At 35.1% G+C, this 17,747-nt stretch overlaps 1 protein-coding gene across 5 annotated transcripts in view; it reads left to right on the top strand.

Moving 5' to 3' along the window:
- Positions 1-17,747, top strand: part of SGCG (sarcoglycan gamma) — a 109,858-nt gene that overhangs the window by 34,041 nt on the left and 58,070 nt on the right. The gene's annotated exons all lie outside the window — the stretch shown is intronic.

Raw genomic sequence — 17,747 nt, 5'->3', positions numbered from 1 at the left:
GACTGATTTTGTCCTTATTTTAGGATCGTTTTGACGCTTGTGTGATTTGTTTTAGGGCCTAAATTATGTGTTCATTTTTAATTACAAGTTTAATTTTAGATTCAGATAGTTTATTTATACTTGTTTTTACAATTAAATGTAGTATTAAGTAACATAGTTTAAACCTGCACTTCTGTAGTATTAAGAAGCTAACTCAGTAATTTTTAAATCTTTTACAGTATCATGTTACTGTCCTTGCATAAATATCTGATTTGGAGTAGTAAACCTCTGATGCTTGTAGCTATAGATTTCTCTCAGTTTATTTATCACATACCAACTTTAAACAAAAGTTAAATTTCGTCAAGAATGGATCCACGGTTCTGCTGAACACTTCTCTTTGGCTTGATTGTGTGATAAATACCTCCCACCTGAGGAATTGTCACCAAAATTGTTTCTAACTTCTGTGAAGCATACTTGAATTATATGGGGCATATAATTATGTGTGTACAGAACTCCTTTTGCAAGTTTGTAACCCCCTTGAATTCAAATACGTTTTCTCTTGGATAATTTCACTTCCTGAAAGAAAATTACAAACGAGGTATCAGTGGATTACTGACTCATTATCAAATGACTTATTGGATGATACTTGGTGTCTCGCCACGAGCGGGTGCTTGCACTGCATACTTAATCACGAATCTGAATGAGCATATAAGTGCCTAAAACAGGATATTGCCAAAGTGTAGGAATGTGATTTTAGTGCATCAACACCAGTCAACTGGGCTCCTTTTACAGAGATATAGGTGTTTTTACTATATCTGTCTTAAATCTCCTCCTGCTTGAGGAGGAGGTGAATCATGTCCTAGAAGTGTCTGTCTATCTCCATTTTCTGTGGAGGGGGCCTAGGTAGGTATGGCTGATGTTATCTGTGTTTGGAGAGATGAATTTTGGCCTGCACAGCCACTTCCAAATGAGTAATCCATTTGTGTGAACTGCAGGAACTTTATGCCATAAAATTCTGAAAGTTAGCTGTAAGTTAAGATTTTAGTAGTTTTGTCTGTGATACAGAGTCACAAATGATGCCACTTTGGCTGAGATGGACTGCTATTTATCTTCTAAACAAATGTGCTGTTAGATACACCCCTCCTTTCCATTATGTAATGAAGAAAAAATGGTCCTAGAATACCACCAAAGGGTAAGAACAACTGCGTGGAGTTAAATTAAATATAAAAGGGTCTAAATTAAGCCCACCATTAGAGGGAACCACTTAAAATATCTTTTCTAAACCTCTGTACTTTTGCTGACAGCATGCAGCTCTTTCCTGGTTGAAAGCTCAGTGGTTTAAAGCATGTTATATTTTGAGTTTTATTCATAAACATAAGGCTTCAGTAACAATATGAAGATACAATATTCATGCTTACTGTAATAGGTTTGTAATTATACATATAATATATGTAATAGATAAGTGTGATTATATTTAGTATTGAGAAGGCGAATGCAGAATGTTTTAAGCTAAGGAGTTGTGAAGGAACAGCTGAAGGAATGATACACTATAGCCATTTCTTACAAACCCAAGCCTCTGTCAACAGGCACATAAAGCTGGGTGTACAGAGATCGTCTTGCTTGAATAGCCTCGTGAGATTTTTTTCCTTCCTGTGGAAAGTAATGCCTTGTACATGAGATACAAATCCCAGGTCCTAACCTCTTGCTGTTTTTAATTATTTTCATGACTTGGAATTAAGTAAGCTGGATTTCCTGTGGACTCATTTCTCAGAGTTGATTGTCTTACATGTTCAACAAGCAGTGACTGAAGGATTTTTGTAACAGAGACATTTACAAAGTCTTTCTCTCGCATCAGTCCTCTGACATTTAATAAGGTCTTCATGCCCATTGCAGTCCCATAGTAAAGACATAAATGGGGGTTCTTATCTTCTGATATTTTCAGAAAGTTTTTAGGAATGTAGTATTGGAGACCTCTGCTTGTCTGTTGAATTTGCTTGAAATTGGCTGAGAAACTCAAAAGCTATTGAAGGAGGTAGGCAAAATGAATGGGAGACAGATGATTTAGACATTGACATAGAGTTTGGTTGCTTTTTTATTTATTAAACAAGGCTAAAAGCATCATGCCAGTTTGGATAACAGGTTAATTCAATATCCTGGTCAAATTTTCAGCTCGGGTAATAGTATTCTCACTATTTAATTCATCTTAGCTTTGGCTACCTGGGCCAGTCTTCTTATTAAACCTTTCTGTATATCTGCCAAAAGCTGTTAAACAGCTGCTACATTTCATGCCATGGTTGGTTATATTTCTGTGGTGGATGAAGTCTGTATAAGACTGTGAAGAGAAATATAAACTAAAATACATAAATATTTTTTTAAATGGAGTGTGGTATGTACTGGAGTGTTGGATAATGCTGGTGGCAGCCATAAAGCACGTGGTTTTCAGTAAGATAGATGTTTATTTGTGTTTGTGGATATGTATATCCTGAAGGTTGCTTGTAAGAATCACGTCTATATGTGTTTTCAATAAAGGGATGTAGAGATGGAATCATGTAGTAATGACTGTTAAGTTCCTCCTTGTTTATTTGCTCTGCTGTCAGTGCTCTGAGGAACAGAAGTTTAGTACCTTTACTTCACCTTACCTTTTCCCAGTCTTGCAAGTGCCAGATAGTAAATTTTATGCAGACTTTTTGCATCATTGGCTTATTAGTTGTGGATACTAGCAGCTTTCAGAAAAGGCTGACTCTGTAGAGTATAACAGCCTCTGTTTCATGTTAATGTTTCACATAGGTCCTACTTTGAATTTCCATGCTGTTAGACCTTTCTGTGAGAAGCATACAGGCTCCTGATGGAAGCAGACATGTCTGCAAAGTTCCACTGCACCCAATTTCCTCAGTTTTAAGGAAAAGGATTTTAAGTGAGAGGCAGTAATAATAAATAAAAAAACATGTTCTGGTGAGTCCAGACTGCTGAAAGCAGAATAAAATGGAAGAGTTTCTTAAAAATTAAATGCTCTGGAATGAAGCTGAGTCAGCAGAGCACAGCTATGGTAATGAACCGTAACCAGAGACTAGGTTACGTTAGCAACGCTGGAGATACCCAGCTCCTTCCAAAGGCCTGTTCCAGTCCAGCTTTGAACCTGAAATGGACGGTCTTCATTGCAGCCTAATTTTTCCTAGGATTCTCAGAATTTGTTCAGATTTTCCTGACTATTCCCTTTATTGTTATTATTAATTACCTTCTAGTTTTGCTTTAGTCACCTGGTTGTCTTACTAGCTGGTCCAATCTGCAGTGTTTCATAGTTCATGGAGGAGGAAGGCATTAGATAGAGTTTAATAAATATGTGAGATTGGTAGCTAGTATTCTCAAGCCATATAAAATCAATGTAAATCAATGAGAATTAACTGTAATATTTGACTTTAATTTTACTTGGAAATACAAGGAAAGGAAGGAAATAGATGTATTCAGAACTTAAAGCTAAAAAACTAACAGTGGTATTACTTTAATACCAGCATTTCCTATGAGCTGAAAAGCCACGGGAGGGTATTTGTGTAACTGGCAGAAAAGGTTGCTGTTATTGATTGCCTGAGTGAAAGTTTTCACAGTAGGGATAATAAAATAATAAGACAGATTTCAGTATGTGATAGAAGAAGAGGTTGATTTGAGTTTGGCCTGGGTGCCAAACAAGAAAGTGAGCGTGGTGAACAATCCCAAGAGCCAGTATGGTTGGGGCAGAGAAGGAACTGTCAGGTTTGGTTCCCTCCACACTCGTGTAACAGTGTCCTGATACACATTGTGCCCTTGTAGTACACCTCAAGACTTCTGACATATAAAAGACAGTCATATTTGAGGGCTGAAGTGGTCAAATTATGTAGTATGGATGGGTGTGGCATAGAATTTTATGGAGGTGGAGCCAAACTTTTTGTAGAGTGGGCAGCAAGACCAAGGTAAGAGCTGGTAGCCAGTCCTGTGCTGCCCCTGCTGCTTTTCAGGCTATTTTTCTAGTTTCAGATCCTCAAACAGACCAGATGAAGGGCCTGTACACCAAAAAACTTGCCTAATTTTTAGCCCTACTGTGTAGTATAAGAAGAGAGTTTTCTTTTAGCCCCAACGCTTTTCTTCCCTGTAACATTCTACTTCTAGTTTTGTTCTGTTATGGTAGGTATTTCTCATTTAATGAAAATACTGATGACATCTGCTGAAAACTGTTATCTTGCTTAAACACGGAACTGCAATACAAAATAGTTTATTTAATTTTGAATGATTTGATGAGTCATTTAATAATTATGTTCAATGCATGTATGTAGATAATGCTTCCAAAACCAGAAATGCAGTTCTTATATTCACAAAGTTGTATAAGGCTATTAATGTATTGTCATAATAGCATTTCTAAGCTATATTTGATAAAACCATTGTATTTATCTGAGTACCCTCTGTTCTTTCTGAATTGAATATTTTGTTGAAATTCTTTTAGTAACAACCTTCACAGTCTGTGCAGACTTTCACAGACTTGCTTTGTAAATATATATTCTTATTCTATTAATTTCGCTTTTAGTTAAACATCTATTGAACTGGTAGTATTGTGATTCACACCTGGTGATTTGTTTTAACTGATTGTAATCACGTTTTTTGGAAGAAAAAGCTGTATCCCTTTAGTCATATTGAAAACATCTAAAATACTATTTAAATTAAAAACATTAATATGGCTGTCTTCCTGTATCAGAAATCCTAAGGTACCTAGTAACAAATGGCTTTAACTCAAGAAAAAATTCAAAGCTAGCATTCAAAAAATTATGTAGAAATGAGACTTGATTTGGGATTGTTTAGTAAGCAAAGCATATAAACGGCTTGAATGCAAAATGAGGAAAACAAAGGCAGCAGAAAGCAAAATTAATCTATACTCCTTTGCATTATCAACAGATTCCATCTTCTGGTACCTTTTTTCTTCTTTTTTTTTTTTTTACTTTCTTCAGCATCCCTAGGTACTTCCTCTTTCTCCTCATATTTTACAATTTCCACTTTTACATCTCATGTTCATTTCCTGAGTGTACTCACTACTTAACCTTTTTGTCTTATCCCCAAGTGTCTAGTCACAGTATTTATTTTACTGTAAGTAAATGAAAATGTGGATATTTTTTTGCATGTCTGATTTCATGTTAATTCACAGCTAAAAAGAAATAAAAACATTTATAAGACAATTTTCCTCTACCAAACGAGATCTCAACCTTGTGGTAGATGATTTTAACTTTCAGCTGAATTTAACAAGCATTTTCTTTAAATTGAAATAATAGATTCTAAAGCTTTGAGGACACCCTGCTTTTGTACACCAGAGGCTGACAACAATCTCTCAGTTGTCTTTATGTTGAACTTCTATGTAAAGCTTTTCTGAAAAGTGATTACTTTCCAGAAATGTGTGTGACATTGTTCTTGTACTGCCAGGTAGGGAATCAAAATCTATCGTAGGCAAAGTTTAGTTGCCCAGATGGTAGAGAACAGTCCAAATCGTCTGCAAACCTGGACTAGGTGAACCCGTAGACACTAAGATATGGCATCATTTATCTTTATTTTGCCATTAGAAATTTGCATACTTTTCCAGAATCTGAGTTTAGGAAAGCCTAATTTGCGGCTCTTGGTTCTCTGATAATATATCAGGCTCCAAAAACTGATTGATGGGTCAGGCACTACTGTCTAAATATGAGGAATAAACAACATCTAATTGAAGTTTAAAAAGACAAGTTATACTTGTGCTCTGTGAATCTTCTCCTATGTATGCCTAAAGAGTAACTTTAGAAACTGTGGATATACCTTCTGGAGAAGGCAATATGTTTGTTATTTGATCCAAAAAGGGATTGTTTTCCCATTACTCAAAAAAGAATCTTTAAAATGAAAGGGTATGCCAAAAAATTATTCCTACATTTCAGATTACACTATTTGATTTGCATCAGTAAATCAACTTTCAACTAAAGTTAAGGATTTTAGTAATACCTGCTGTTTTCCATTTTGGATCAAATACTTCGTATGAAAAATTCTTCTTTGAAATACAAGGAGTATATATGTTATGTCAAATAAGATATTTTCCTTTTAGTTTATCTTGGAATGCACACATACTTAATGTGTAGTTTGGATTTTGTTGGTGTTTCATTTGTTTTCACATCTAACTGAAAGATCAGCTATGTCTTTCTTATAGGTTTTAATCCAAGAAGTGGTATACTGATCAAAACCAGTATTTATACATTTTTCCATGTTCTTCATACTCTCTGTTTCTAGCATTGCATTATTGCTTTGTCACCGTTGCTTATAAAGAAACTTAGAGATGGTTGCTTAAACAGTTGGAGTCAACATCACCAAAAAAGGCTTCTGCAGTACAAGTCTTTTGATGATTTCCTTATGTGTCTAATATGCATTTAAATTAATTGGGTTTTCCCCTGGGTCTGTAAAAATGTGAGTAATAAAGTTGTTATGACCAGGACTGCAAAGCAACAGGAGCACATCATTTTGAAGTCATTGACATTTACAATTCCTCAGAAAAGGGCAGAGGTTTAAAGTATGAAATGAGTCACAGTATACATAGAAAAGCATTTTGCTTCCCCTGTTACTGAAAACTGAATTTTGAATCTTTAGTTTAGCTACATGTGACTTCTCAAAAAAGGTACAGTTGTTACTTTCCAGATGCAAGGTCAAATGATTCTATCATATTTTTTAAAGTATATATGTGATGAATTGCTTGAATTAGGGAGGGAACACTTGAGGATTAGTTTTCATCTCCAGGCTCTATATCTAGTTCTGTTCCTTGTTTCATGTCTTTTTATTTCACTATTCCCCAAAAAAAAAAAAAAAAAAGGGCTGCTCCACAGAATAGCAGTATAACTCCATTCACTATGTGAAATCATTTATCAAGGCTAAATGAGCTGCTTTTCAAAGTCCACAACCAACACAGGAAAGCACCACAAAAGGGAGTTATTTTGTAATTGTGCTGAAGTCTACTATATGAACTGGAAGTATACCTCTCAAGAGGTAACAGCATTCTACCTGGAAGCAGCACTTTCATAAAAGCAGTAGCAAGGCAAGGAAAAAGAGGGAAAAGTTATGCCGATGTGTATGTCTTTATGCACTTACATAGAGCTATTTCTTTTTGCTCTCACCTCTTCCCAGCTCTGATGACATGAAACAACATTGAGGATAATGTTAAAGGGCTTTTACTAAAAGCTCTCTCAAAGCAGGACTTGCTTTAGGATCACTATTTCTACAAGATACACTTTGGCCTTGCTGCTGGTAATCATTGTGGTATGGTAGGAAATCTCTTCTATCACACACATAGAAAATAAAAACAAATATTTTTTTTTTAATGTATTTTTTGACAGAAAAATTTTAAAAAGTATCTAAATTTATTCTTTGTCTGGTAAGCATACATACAAGATTAAGATAGCAGAGATTCTTGCATGACTTGCCTCCATCAGAGAAATTGCTTTAATTTTCTTCACATTTATAAGGAATTTCAAGTCTTTTGATGTGTTTTCAATGACCCCAATAAAGATTATTTTCCCATTCCTTCCTCTGAGTCAGCTCTGCAATTCTGGGCTCTGTGTCACACTTCTAAGTGCAACAAATAATCAGAAAAAGCATCACAAATGACAACAAAATTTTTAAAAATTTATGCATACAAGTGTTTTGAGATTTCTGGTGTTGTCTCCAGTGAAGGAAAATTGAAGGCCACAAAACAGTTCTTATTTGCATTTGATGAAATGAAGAATTTAGGAAATGAAAGAAATGAAATTTTGTACACAGAAATCTTAATTTTTGCTGCAACTCAAGCCGACTAGGTACTAGATCCTGTCTGCAAAGTTCAGCTTCAGTGTATGTGAAAGTAAAACTTTGTGGTTCTTTCTTTTATTATGATACTGTACACTGATAATAAAGGAGGAATTAAAAGTAATTGAGAGCATCCAAGTTGTACAGTAACAATAAAGAGCAAAAAAACCTAATTGAGAACAACAATTTGAATGGTAATACAGAGAGCATGGGATGTATCCATTTTGTCAGATACTCAAATAAACTTCTTTTCTTAATGTCCACGATGCCCAGAGACATAAAAACCATTTTAAAGTAGCCAGAATTCTGTTTAATCACTCAGGTTAAGAGTAGTACTGCTGACATGATATAATAAAAGATTGAATGTCATGACTTATAGGGAATTCTTAGATGTTATTTCCAAATAAGTCATATGCTAAATAAGTACTATTTATTTTTGCAGGATTTTTTTTTTTTTTTAATAGAATCTGTTTGTAAAAGCTATGTAAAATATTACTCTACAAATTGTTGCTGTCTGTTGGTATTTCATTCTGGTTGAGTTTTTTTTTTTTAAATTAAACTGACAGAATTCAACTTACTCTTGTTCATCTCAAAGTAACTGCCCATCCCACTCCCCCCGGTCTGTCTTTTTTGACTTTGCTGTCAAATTTGAGTATGATAAAATAAAGGCATAGAGGTTCTCAAGGTTATGAAGTTTTTTCAAGTTTAGTGGAAGTTTATTGTGAGATAATGCCCTCATTAGAGTAAAACTCTGTCCTGGTGTACATTCTGTTGGCATGTGAATAATATCTACTGGGTCAGAATACACAGTTGAAGCTAGCTAATACTGATGGGTGTTATATTTGACTCAGGAAATTTTTATAGAGCACATGGATAGAGCAAAAGTAACAAGATTACTGCGTTGACATGGGTACTTGACCAAACATACAAATCTGTACAGAACTAGGTCTCATCACTACTTCTGGTTATAGTGCAAATTATTAATTAAGCTTTCAATGTTTCTTTGCTTTTTTTAAAGGATTTTTTAGACACAATTGAAAGCAACAGCAAACATACACAGGCCCTGTACCCTGGTCTCTTCTTATTCTGTTTGTACTGTGCTGCTAATTTTAGTTTCATCTTTGCTGCTGATTTAAGTGATGAGCATAAACTAGGCTTTGAGTTTGCTCTTGCTCAGCACTCCTTCCGCATGAAACACGTCCCAACAAAAATCCTGAATTTGTTTCAGAATATTATTACTGTGTTCATAAAAGATGTCTTATATGTTAAAGTACCATGTCTGACCTGCTTCTTGGTCAGAGGTAGTGAGGACCAGTCCCTCATGTCTTGTGGCTGTTAGTAACTTCTAAGAATTCCTGGGACACTCTGAGGAATCACAAGTCAGCTCTGGTAGGTTAGTATTTAGACCATGGAGACAGAAGCTCTGCTTTGTGTATACTTCCTGAATGACGTTGTATGTACCTAGACATACCTGAATCACTGTTTTGATAGTGATTTTACTTTCCTTTTTCTCCATGCATTTTAGCAAAATGGCTAGAGAAGGTGGACTTGAGTATCTTCCTCAGCAGAAGATGTGCAGAGCTGGATGACTTCTAACAATCATTCACAATTGGTGTTAAAAATTATTAAGTACTGCAAACAATATTTTTGGTGATTCATTCTGCAAGTATCTAGCATGGTACTTTACAAGAGTATTTGGAGGTGTGTTCATCCAGTCAACAGTATTCATTCAGTTCCTTTGTGGGTTACAGGTTTTTTTATTGACTTGTATTTGCTTTCGAGTATTAATACTATACATTTGAGTACTGGATATATATTGAAGATTTATATTTTCTGTGCCTGAACAAAGATATCAAAAAGAAAATACTAATGGAGTTAACATCAATGTTCCCCAGTGAGGAGGTCTGGGAAATTTCTCTATGTGCCCTTTCATCCTGGAGGCTGGCTCTGAAGAAATGTCCCAAGTTAAAAAAAAAAAAAAAAAAAAACAAAAAACAGTAGAAGATATTTTGGGACAAATCAGTAAAATTGATAATAATGATTTTTCTGTCATCAGGACCAGATGTTATTCACTCATGTTCAGAAGGCAAGTTCTTTGTGTGCCTTTCTGGTAAAAAAAATGCAAGATAGTACTAAACATGGCTTCATCCTAATTTTCTGCTCCAAAAACTTCTGATATATTTAGTATTGCTAACTGCATGATTTTCACTTTACAATGTATCCCCACTGTCCTTTCTTCCAAGAGCTTGAATACAGAGTAGAATAGTGATGAGAAGCACACATAAATCTTCAAATATTAAGCAATTCCTATCAATTGTTATATGCAAACAGGAAGAATTTTGTCATTGTCAGAGAATACCCCCAGGCAGATTATCCCTATTTTGATAATTTGAATAAACAAAAGAGCAGTAATGTCATTTTAAGCCAAAATGTAACCTTTGTTGTGTTTAGAAATGGTTATAAAGGGATTTTAAAGGAAGAGTCTCTTATGAATAAGCAACATGTAGAGTAAGCAGAGACTATCAGATGTTTGCAAGTAATTGGGGAAGAATGTTTTAAGTTACAGCCATTGAACAGAATAATTTCTGATAAGCTTAGAACTTCCAAAGGTGGACATCCTCCTAGTCCATTGTAATGCAGTGTGAAAAACAGTTTTTCTTAAAGAACAAAGGCCATGTCTTAAAGATACATATTTTCTGTAGCTGTCTCAAGTGCTGTAATTTTCTGGACTTGCCAATGATACTGTGAATCTAAGTGAAAGAGTTTTTCATGGGAGGAGAGTAGAGAGTTTAATGTACAATTGGGAATACAGGAATACTTCTGTAGAGCAGTCCTGGAAATGAACAGCAGACTCACATGTCATTTTCTATCCAGCACTTTCTAACCGGTCTGGTTGTATTGCTTTTGTAGGCACAACAGCTTGTGGTGTAAAAATATGGTATCAAGAGTAAAAATTTTGATTTCATTAGTGTCTGAAATGTCAAATTATTTGCCAGTCTCCAACTTTCTAATAAAAAATAGAAATATATTTCTAAAGAGCCCAGTATGTTTTTTCTTTGCTAGAAATTTCAGAAAATTTACCATTTGGAGTTGTTATTGAAAAGGCTGTAGCAGGGAATTAAGAACGATTTATAAAGATCAGAGCATATTCCAGATATTTTTTTCAGTTAGAATGACAGCTTTTGTGCCCTACATGCAAATCTAAGTAAAAACATAAATTTTAGTTATGTAGCCCTATGGAGCTACCACATGATGCAAAACAGTTCACTTCCTTTGTACAAGTTGATGAAATATTTTGCACTTCAAATGAGGAATTATTCCCTTTTATAAAAGCAATAACATTTTTCTAAGAAGAAGATTTGAAATTGTGTAACACACGGCATTCTTGTTCACCACACAGGGATTTTATAATCTTGGTAATTTCCTAAGTATTGCTGACTTACCTGGGTAGCTAGATACACAGCAAGATTTTGCTAAGTCTTGGTCTGACTAAATATGTGGTTTTAACTGTCATGTTTAACTTCTGATTTCAACTGACTTTTGTCTTCCCTGGCATAATTAAATTTTTGTTATAAAACCATAAAATTGGATGTCTGGGATAGATCACAAAATAACACAATTTATATACTGTAGTCTGTAGCTATCACATCCTTGTTTGTTATTGGATTTTGCATATCTGAAATTTTACAAAATTCTGTAATTTGATGTTTCATTGAGAATTTTGGTCATCAAGTTACTTGCTGATGACCTTAAGAATTCTGTGCCAGACTTTTGCTGTAAATAACTATAATAAGGACTGAACAGAAAGGCTTTATCTGCATACAGTGTAATGTGCAGGTCTCTTCTGAATAAGGAAATCATTTAGCTGTCACTGAATGAAAGAACTAAAATGCTAGTGAACAAAAACTACCTCTGATAGATTATAGCAAAAGTTCTGTAAATTTGACAGCCACCTTCTCTTCATTTCTCTCCTTGAAATGTCACATAATACGTGGATTGCTTTGTAAACCTTTATTACTTGCAAGGAATGACAACCCCAAGGGAAACTTTCCACATTCACTTGAAGAAAAGCCCTTTGACACCTGGAAGAATCAGATGATCAGAATAAGAGAGGATGCGGTGTTAAGTAATTTTATAATTATTTTCAAACTATCATTTTATAAATTAGAGTTGGAAAACTTACTAAATCCTCAAGATGTCCCTGTGTCTTTAATTTTATTTTGTCCTTCTTAATGAGAAAGCCCTTTATACAGGAGACTAAATGCACACTGTTCTTATTTTTCATAAAGACAGGGTTTTTATTAAACTATAAGGAGACAAAGGGTGATTCTCCTAGCCTTTCCGTAAGAACAAGGTGGCTCTCAGCATTCCTTGCACATTAATATTTTCCGTTCTTCCACCTGTTCAAGACAGGGGCTACAGGTCTCATGCTAGTTGTTTAAAGACTTGCCCATACAAACACAGGCAGTTAAAGTTCATACTTAGCTTAATTATAAACACTTTCTTAAATGCACAATTAAAGAAAAAGAGGGATCTAGAGGAATTAGTCTACTCTGGCTTCTGCTTCAGAGAGAGAAACCTCACAGTCAGAAGACTACAACAATTTCTGTTCTGATGTTCACTGCAGTACATTATGTATCTGGTGCACTTGCAGTCCTTCAAGGAAAAAATAAATCATGTTGAAGGGCAACTACTATGGGGGGAAAATGTATTGGACTTTAGAGGGCAAAATTTATTTCACAATTAGGTTCATTAAACCAAATTGTTCACTATCTCATTTTTGTCATCTACTCAAGGCCCATGAGATATCTTCTTCTCAAAGGTATTGGAGAATAATAACTGTACTAGTAAGAAAGATTAGTTACCTTTTGCAGGTTTAATGTTTTAAAATGCCTTAGTAGTAATAAACCCTGTTGAAAAATACCGAAAAACATTTAAGAGGACAAGACAATATTTTGCAGATAGAAAATGTGAAAATTCATTATACAAAGAACTGTAAGTAAGGAAACACTTAAATAATCTTGACACCATTAATGGATCTCAGTCTTTAATTGTTAGGTGAAAACAATGGCTGTACCGACTGCTCATTTCTCCTTCTTAAAGGATTATTTCTAAAATCTGTGATAGTAATGAGAGCTCCATGGGGGTTAAACAGTAAGCTCACCTGCATCACCATTCAATCATTTCTACACCAGTTATTCTAAGTTCTTTGTTTTTTTGTTTGTCTACCAAGACAGAGTAACATATATGTTGAAAAACTCAGAAAAGTAGTAATTGTGGGATTTTAATTTTTCTTTCATATTATGGTACTCAAGGTCACTTAACTGTAATGGTGACTGAATTTCAGAGAGAAAAGGTTCACTTTGTTTTTTTTAAATTTAAAACACCTTCAGGCATTTCACCTAAAAGACATAGGATTTCTCATACCACAGATAAGCTCATAAAGTATGCAAAAATTTAAAATAATTTACAAAAAGTCTATGTAATATTTTTGCTTGGTCTTTAATTCTGGTGGGAGTACCATGAAATTTTTTTTTAAAGGAGGAAAATAAATCAAATTGAAAGATAGAAAACAAAGTTTAAAAAAATTTTTTACTGTGAGATTCAAGAGTAGACATATATTAGGCAAATATTTTATATAGCATATTAATATTATTAATATTATATTCTAATAGCAATATGACATCTATTTTTATAGTATTAATGATCATGTTATTAATTTTATATAATCCTGTGCTGTCAGTGACTGCATTTCAGCTCTACTTAAAATGTGCAAAGCTGTTAATTGTGGCCATGTCATAGATATTATGCAAATGTGCACTGCAGGGTATGCAAACAGTTAACTAGGCCATATGAATTTTTTCGTTGGTTTCCACAAATTACGCTGCAGGGATCCAGCTCTTTTCAGCTGATGGCACTAGTTTACAATTCAAACTGTAATGTGCTATACAACAAAAATTTCAAGAAAGCAAGGCTGGGCAAGATTAAAAACAATATGATGGAAGGCTTGAAAGTAACTATAAAATTTTCATCTAATTTCATCTAGTTTGATTTTTCCCTGCCTTTGTGGTTTTGTCTTGAAAGCTTTCCATATGGATTCCAAAGGTTTCCCATCTTTTTCTCTGAACAACAGGATTGCCTTAAATGTTTTTCATCTTTCAGGAAAATACTCCCAACTGCACCCCTTTCCTGTTGGTTAATCAGTGGACTGCTTCTGTTTTTACAAAGACAAAAGTGTGCATGCCTGAACGCACTAGAGTGTGAAGTGTTGGTGTACTTCTGATGTTCACATTATATAATAATACCCATCTAGCCCAATGCAACATACATTAAGAAAATTAATGAGTATAATATTCCATGAAGATATGGTATACAGATCGTAAAAGTAGTTCTCACTTGCCTCAGTTGACAGGTTAATTTCAGTTCACAGTTTGTGTACAACAGCACAAGAATTTTGTTTAAGAGGTTAAAATGGGCTTTTCACTGTACTGTTTTCAGTACAGTGATTCAGCACTATCACCTCTTTTATCCCCACACATACTGTGAAATATTTTGCACGTGAATGAATATATTTCATGTAAAGAGGTGTCGTGGTTTAGGAATGGTGTTTTCCAATTCAATACTCCAGCTAAAATCATGCTGCCACTTGCTCCCCCTCCCCTCCAACTGGAAGTACAAAAGGTGAGGGTCGTGGGTTGAGATAAGAACAGTTTGCTGGAAATAGCAATGAGATAAGAAAATGAACAGTAACAGCACAATATTAATAAGAGAAGGTATAGCACAAAGAAATTATTTGCACGGAAAACCTGCAACAGTAAGCAAATACCGACTGCTTCTTTCCAACCATGTTTTCTTCCACTGAAAGGAATGCCCTTTTCCTCAGAAGGCAGACTCCCTTCTCTCCCACCCTTGCCAATGACCTGCTGGGGTATAGAAAAACATCAGGGTCCTGGACACACCCCCTCTACCATGTTCCCTTCCATCTGCTGCGAAAAATTAAGCTTGTCCTAGCCAAAAGCAGAACAAGAGGGAAGAGTAGATGTACTGGTGGCTGTTCATGAAGAGGAACATGTATAGTACAAACACCAGTGGTGCAAATTTCATCATGAAACCTCACCAGCTCTTCTTAACTCAGATTTGAAGATTTTTCTATTGAGTGCTAAGCTTTTGGTCTCTTTGCTGAGAATATAAAATGCTAATAATTACATAATTATTAATGGAATTACAGCTGGTTGTTAGTATTAACCAGGTAAGCAGTTCTATATTTAAATTATGTTTTCCAATTGTATGTTATTACCAGTTGCTTTATGACAACATGACAAAGTACTTGAGTAACACAGTTCTGAACTGTGTATTAAGGGGAATTTTATTTACATGAAAATAATGGCCATTTATGAACAAAAACAGTGAAACCATTTTTACAGTTGAAGTACACTGAGATTACTTATTTTAATTGAAATAGTATTCTGTCTTCAGTATTTCCTACAGGTAAGTCGTTCCAATAATATGATTAACAAGCTTTTACTCAGGCTTGCTTTCCTAAGCAGGCTAACAGATAAGTTTGCAAATTCCTTTTTAAAAACACAGCTGTCTTAAATGAGTATTTCAGAGCTGTCAGAACAGCTTTTTGAACTTGATGCCCAAACCAACCTCAGTCCAACAGTAACATTAGTGATAGAGAGTCTTTCAGTGTCTTTCATTAATCAATATTGATATAAAAATCTTCTGGACCTCAGAATCACTCGAATGACAGAGACCAGTTTCTAAGTCTTGCGTGGAAAAAGGTGGAGAAGAGAGCTAGAGAAATGTTCTGTCATGGCTATATATTTTTAGAGGGCAGCTGTAGTAACACAGTGTGAAGAATATACAGCTCTTTCATGGGCAGCTCATATGTATTACTACAGGCATGAATTTCATGCCTTACATGCAACACATACAATGCCTGAACACATGGGAAATCTCACAATGTCAAAAATCTGCAGTGTTACTGATTGTTCACAAGTTTCATTTATCACTTAAAATCTATGAAAAATCTTTTGGCAGCTAGTTAGCATTCAGTATCTGGTTTAAATCAGCAAAGAGGCAGGAATTAATTGGATTTAAATGAATCCCAGTAAAATAGATGATGACAATTAGAAAATACTTCTAAATAAAGAACTATCATGATAGAGTTCAATCCCGTGAATTATGGCCAAATCTACAAAAATCCATAAGAAATGTGCTGATTGTGTTGGTCTTTGAATAGGAACACCAAGAAATTCCACTTCCAATTAAGTAGTTTATTTGTAGTAATTTATTTTGTGGTACTGCTGACCTGATGCAAGTAAGATTTTTTTCATGGCCCATTTGAAAGATATAAGAATTTTCAACTGCCATTTTATCTGCACTGTAGGTTGCCAGTATTTCTTAGTCAGTGTGTGCTGCTTTGTTGTAAAATAGTACAAAGATAACATTTACCAAAGTCATTATGCATTCTGCATGTTTCTTGCTTCTCCAACTAACTTGTGTACATACAAGTGTCTGTGTTACCACTTCCTTCTTGGTGCCTGTTTAGTATGCTCCTACACAACCAGTTTCATGGTTTTTCCATTTAAAAGTCACATTTTTCATCACAGTACTAAATATGTGTTGTTTTTCTTCTAACCACCTACCTTGATTCTTGGGAGACTTCACAACAGAACTATGAGGTCTGCCTATCTAAGGCTTTCCTTTCCAACCCTCTTTCTAAAGCATCCTAAACTTATAAAAAGATTTCTCTCTGACTTCTCCAGAGAGGTCGAAGATTATTTTCCTGTGTGATTTCATCTCATGAACATATAAGTCAGTAATATGGAAAGTTGATTCTCCCAAAAGAAACAGTCCAACAGTATCAGTTCTGAAAGGATTTCCACTGTAATTACTTGGTATTAGGACACAAATTCTCTTAAAAATCATGAAATATTATGTTAGGGAGAAAAACTTAATCCTTCTCAAAGCATTCAGTTGTCTAGGCCAGCACTGCCTGTTTACTATGACCAAAGCAACTTTTGGCTGTATTAATAATGCTCAGGAACAACAGAACTATTTTCTGTCAAGAAAAAATAATTCATGCAGGGAATGATGCTGTGCTGGGAGATGTGCCCTGTGGAATTTCTGAAGGGCTGAAAACAATCACAAAACTTAAAGGCTTTTTGCTGAAATGCATAATGGATTTTGACCTCACCTCATTAAACAGCAGTACATAATACATAATGTATAAAACCCTCAACTCACAAAATAAACATTTTACAACAGGGTATAAATGGAACAGAGAAGAATAGGAATCAGAAAAAGCCTATCTTATTGTTAAATTACATGCTTTTGGAAATCATTCTGGTTGAAATGTCTAAGCATACAGGCATACACATATGAGAAAGTCATCCCAGGCTCTCTTTCTTTCTCTTTTGGTGGAGAGAAGTCAAACACATCTAAGGCACAGTTCATTGGATGGCTAAAATTCTCATCTAACTTAAGTCAGATAAGTAATTCTCAGCAGGGAGACCTATCTCCATTAACCATAAAGGGAGTCCAGGTTGACTGGCTCAGATATTCAGGGCTAAATTGTTCATATCTAACATTGTGAGATGAATTCCAGCCTCAGAGACCACTGTAATGAGGCTGCATAAGAACTTGAAGATGGGAGAATTAATTAACTCTTTGGCAAATGATCTTTCTACTGCAAAATTTACCTTGCAGACCTAGGGAACAGCACAAGGAACAGGCAAAGCAGTCTGCCTTGTGAAGGGGGCGTAGAAGAGATTGCGAGCAAATTCACATGCGAGTGCTCACCGCATGGAAACCGGCAACACCCTGACCACTCATCCATGTCCAGCAGGACTGGAAGGGATCCCTTCTCCCCCACCAGCCCCTGCACATGGCCACATGAGGTTGTATAGGATAAACTCAGAGTCTTGGCCATGCCCCTCCTGGCTACTGCAAATATT

Source organism: Aphelocoma coerulescens, chromosome 1 (genome assembly GCF_041296385.1).
Source record: "Aphelocoma coerulescens isolate FSJ_1873_10779 chromosome 1, UR_Acoe_1.0, whole genome shotgun sequence".
Taxonomy (NCBI): domain Eukaryota; kingdom Metazoa; phylum Chordata; class Aves; order Passeriformes; family Corvidae; genus Aphelocoma; species Aphelocoma coerulescens.
The sequence above is the reverse complement of the archived record's forward strand: the minus strand, read 5'-3'. Positions and strand labels throughout refer to the sequence as shown.